The sequence below is a fragment of the Gossypium hirsutum genome, chromosome D09 (genome assembly GCF_007990345.1).
Source record: "Gossypium hirsutum isolate 1008001.06 chromosome D09, Gossypium_hirsutum_v2.1, whole genome shotgun sequence".
Taxonomy (NCBI): domain Eukaryota; kingdom Viridiplantae; phylum Streptophyta; class Magnoliopsida; order Malvales; family Malvaceae; genus Gossypium; species Gossypium hirsutum.
The window spans coordinates 20,121,989-20,127,609 of record NC_053445.1 but is presented as its reverse complement, the minus strand read 5'-3'; positions in this window follow the sequence as shown (position 1 = coordinate 20,127,609).

Below are 5,621 nucleotides of genomic sequence, written 5' to 3'. Positions count from 1 at the left end.
TCGGCTAGCACGCTAAATAAGTCTAATCGAGACTCACACGAAATATGAGAGGGAGAACCTCACCAAAATAATAGTTCATTCATAAATTTGGCAAAAAGTCTTTTTTATAAAGAAAATAAACAACTATTTATTGAACCATGCATGGCTAGCCGAATGGGCAACTTAATGGCTAAGGATTCAGCCATGAGAAATCATTAATTTGCTGTAGCTAAATTCGGCTGAATGGGCATTAATGAAGCACTAAAAATTTGATTCATGCTTGGAGATGATGCATGGATTGGCCGAATCATCATGTTGCTTCACTTGATGCATTCATGCATCCTTAACCTTGAAGAAAGCTTAATTCCATGGATGTGCAGCCCCTTAATTGTTCCAATATCTTCCTTGGTTGAATGGAGCTTTAAAGTGCCTTGAAACCTTGAATGGCCATCTTGAAAATACACGGAACATGCCTGAAACGTCCCAAGGTATGTTCTTCCACAAATTCGGTCCATGAATGTACAAATGCATGAACATTCAGTAGCCCCCTCTTGCATGAACGTCCCAAGTACTTGTGCTCCCTTACATGCCTTCCATTGAACCTCAATTGTGCATGCACACTCCCATATGTTGCACCAACCTGCTCATGAACCTTGCATTAAACACATCTTCACATTCAGCTCACCTACATAAACTCATGAACAACGTTAAATCACACAAAATTCAGCTGAACATGCATTAATATAATTTAGACACACTAATTAACAAAATAATTAACTTATGAAAAATTTAATATTATCTTAACAAGACAAATTAAATTCGGCATTCACTAAGACACATTAAAAACGTGCAATTGACTTAGACAAATTAAAACATGCATTAAAAAAACAAATAAAACACATTTAACATAAAAATTAATATGTCCAAATTTTAACAAATTTATTAACTTAAACTAATTAACTAATTTAACTAGCAACAATTTATTTATTTATTCCAGCAAAATAAACACAAACTAAAGTAAGCTAAAAATGAGCTCATTGAGCTAAGAACGAGCTTATTGAGCTAAAATTGAGCTGAATTGAACTCGGTTGAGCTGGATCGAGTTTCATTTTGCAGTTTGGCCCCTTGAGTATAGGCCACTCTTGATGAAGTCGAGTTGTGTCGAAACATGATGCAACTAGGTTCGCCGTTTCAATTTGATGTGACAATTTCAATTTGATATACACACATTCAATTCAACTAGAATAACATATTAAACACTTGTCATAATTAAAGACATATTTAAAAGTTGTAGTAAATTTTAATTAAGTGCTTATTTAAAAAGGACCAAAATTCCAGCAACAAATTAATTAGCTGGAACGAAATTTAGCTTCAAAGAAGTTGAAAATGTTCAGCTCGTCTCTAAGCTCTTTACTATCATTTTCCTTAATTCGTTCCACCATTGCTGAAATAGCATCTTTGAATCGTTTAGCTCTAGCTCGCGTTATCAGACCAATGGGCAACTTGATAGCTTCTTGTTTGATCTCTACTTGGTTCGTAGGCAAGCTCACATCATTCCCCTCCTCTTCAGAACGATTTGTCCTCAAATCGCAATCTGCATCAAACGGAGACAAATCAGAAACATTAAAAGTCACACTAACATTATATTCACCAGGCAAATCCAATTTATAAGAATTATTGTTAATTCGCTCAAGGACTTGAAACGGTCCATCCCCTCTTAGAAGTTTAGATCGGCATTGCATAGGAAATATCTCCTTACGCATACGCAACCAAACCCAATCTCCGGACTCAAACACAACTCGTTTACGACCTTTGTTGGCATGTTGTTCATAGTTCTTGGTCTTTGCCTCAATATTGTCTTGAACTCGTTGGTGCAATTGCTTGACAAAATAAGCTTTGCGCTTTCCATGTACATGCACAAGTTGGTTAGAAGGCAATGGCATTAAATCAAGTGGTGTTAATGGATTGAAACCATAAACGATTTCAAAAGGTGAAAATTTGGTAGCTGAGTGAACAGCTCGATTATACGCAAACTCCACATCCGGTAGACATTCTTCCCAAGCCTTCAAATTTTTCCGAATGATAGCGTGAAGCAATGTAGACAAAATCCGATTGACCACTTCAGTTTGGCCGTCCGTTTGCGAATGGCAAGTGGTTGAAAACAGTAACATCGTTCCAAGGCGCCCCCATAGTGTCCTCTAGAAATGGCTAAGAAACTTCGCGTCACGATCGGATACTATCGTTCTAGGCATGCCATTTGTAACACCCCGAACCCGAGACTGACACCGGAGTCGAACACGAGGTGTTAACAGACTTTAAACCCCTTATAAAAATATTTCCCAGACGCTGCCCAATCTGCGTACTAGTCGCTTTAAAAATCATATCTTGAGTTTCACAACTTGAAAATCAGTTTCGTGATTTTTCCCTGAAACTAGACTCATATGCCCATCTACATATTTTTTTCTAGAATTTTTGGTCGGGCCAATTAGTACAGTTTATTAGTCAAAATCCCCCATGTTATAGGGATCGACTACACTGACCTTTGCGCATTACGACTTGGATATCTCCCTACACAGAGCTTCAATACTGATTCCGTTTGTTTCTATGGAAACTAGACTCAGATAGGAATCTATACATATATGTCATGACTCCTAATTATCTCTGGTTAATTTATAATGAATTTCCAAAGTCGGAACAGGGAATCCAGAAACCGTTCTGGCCCTGTCTCACGAGAACCTGAATATCTCTTAACATACTGTCCATATGATTGTTTCGTTACTTTCCTATGAAAATAGATTCATCAAGGTTTGTTTACATAATTTATTCACTATTTAATTCCATTCCTACTATTTTTAGTGATTTTCCAGATCTACATCACTGCTGCTGTTAGCATCTGCCTTTAAGGTAGACTTTACCTATTTCATAGTTTCCATGATTCAACTAGCCCTTTTAGCATGAGTAGCACAAATTATGATGGTGATTAACCATTCCCATGGCCAATCCTTGTCAAGCATATTCACACCAAATGATTATAACATTATACTCAAACATATATAAGCCATTTTCGCATGGCTAACCAAAATTATACAAGTCCAAAGGGTCCATGACCCACAACAAACGGGTAGTCCTATACATGCCATTTCGAAGTTCAACCAAAATTGTACCAAAAGGGGCTTTGATAGTGTGGGCGACTTCGACTTCAAGATCCCGAGTCCGATAGCTGGAGAACCAAAATCTATAAAACAGAGGAGCAATGAAACGGAGTAAGCAATTTATGCTTAGTAAGTTTTGAGCAAGGAATTCCAGCACAACAAAAGTATAGCATTCATTTAGCTAAACGGATAATTTCATAATGCACAAATTTTCGATATCATACTTGCTTCACATTACTAACCCTTATGTACATACACAAAAGATCAACTTAGCCAAAGGCCGGTAGCTCGTTTATCAACTGAGCGAATACTTACTTGTAAGGGCTCAACTAAATTCAAGCACATACGAAACATACCTCAATGTTGGGATGTTTCTAGAGTATTAACTGGAATTTTTTACAGCAAGCTCATTCGTTACCAAATCACGTACCTTCGGAATTTAACCGGATATAGCTCCTCGTTCAAATGCCTTCGGGACATAGCCCGGTTATAGTAACTCGCACAAATGCCTTCGGGACTTAACCCGGATTTAGTAACTGGCACAAATGCCTTCGGGACTTAACCCGAATTTAGTATCTCGCACAAATGCCTTCGGGACTTAACCCGGATTTAGTATCTCGCACAAAGGCCTTCGGATCTTAGTCCGGATATGGTCACTTAGCACAAAGCCTTCGGGACTTAGCCCGGATATCATTCAAATAACCATGCACATTTAACAATAATTCATGGCACATTCGTATTTCATTTTCATTAGCAAAGCTCAAACACAAGACACTTATCATTCTTGCAATTTCGGCTCAATAGCCGCACACAAAGAGCATGATTTTGATTTGCTTAAAACATGATCTAATCAAATCTTAATTTAAGCTCTCTTACTCAAGAACTTACCTCGGATGTTGTCGAACGATTCCGATGGCTATTCACCACTTTTTCCTTTCCTTTATCGGATTTAGTTCCCCTTTGCTCTTGAGCTTAAGTTCAACAAATTTTAAAATAGTCATTAATCGACTATTCAAGTATTACTTTCAGAATAATATATATATTGATTCGACTTTCACACACATAGATTATAGTAAGCTTTATAAAAATCAATAAATAATTCATTAGCAAATTTTCATTAATGTCTACAACAAAATCACATATTCACTACGAGCTGTTTTCCTGAGCAATAGTCACTAAATTATTTATAACTGGAGCTACAAAACTCCAAATCACTTTCCGTTAATTTTCCCTGAATATAGACTCGTATATCTTCCATCCATAAAATTTTCAGAATTTTAGGCTTGGCCAATCACTACCAGATTTTTCTTAAAGTTTCCCCTGTTTCACTGTTTGACTAATCTGACCACTCCTCACTACGAATCAAATTTCTCATTTTACAGAATTAAAAATGTGTTGTATTTGATTTCATTTGAAACTAGACTCATTAAGGAGTTTAAGCATATAAATTTTATCTTATAATCATTTTTGTACAATTTATAATGATTTTCTAAAAACAGAACAGGGAATCTAGTAGTCATTTTGACTCAGCCCAACAATACTTCAAATATCTCAAGATCGGTAACTCTTTTGTTTTTATAGTTTCTTTTTTAAGAAAATAGACTCTTCAAGCTTTAATGACATAATTTACTCAGCTTCTAATTCAACTCCTACAAATTATGGTGATTTTCCAAAATCACCTTACTGCTGCTGTCCCCAAGCAGATTATTACCAAATCATATGCTAACATTTGCATTTCACCTTAGTAGCTAGCTTAGCAAACCTTAATTTAACATATAATTGTTCATAACACAATTAAAGCATCCTCTCCATTTCCATCAATTTAACACATGCATTACTCATTAACATGCAAAAGTTATATTCGGCCTTAGCACACAACTTGCTAGCCGATTCTTCTCCATTTAGCAACCAATGCACATATGTGCTCACTCAAAAATGCTAAAAAGGAGGTTCAAGAATCATCAAGCCACCATCACATGCATCATTAACTAGCTTCATATTTAACATGCAATGGCATTAACACAAACTCCACCTAGGCCGAATCTTAACTCATCCTCATGCCTCATCACCACAACATCAAACATCAACCAAGAATGATGCATCCATGGCCGAGTGTCATTTCCATCACATAGCAAGATTTAGACCATGGGCTAGGTAGAACTCAAGCTAACAACTAAAACATGCATGCATCTCATGGAACATCATCAAACATACCTTAGCCTAGCTACATGCATGGCTGAACCTCTTCAACCTTTCTTCTTCCTTCCTCCTTAAAATTTTTGGCCAAGGATGAACCAAAGGATGAGCATTTTTTTTTGTTTTTTTTCTTTCTAGTTTCGGCTAAATGAAGATGAGAAAGGATGAACAAAAATTTTCTCCTTTTTTTTTCTTTAGCTCACGGCAATGGGGGGGGGGAAACAACTACACACATTTTTTTTTTGTATTCATCATACTCCTTTTCATTATTTTATGCCCATGCCCCTTATTTTA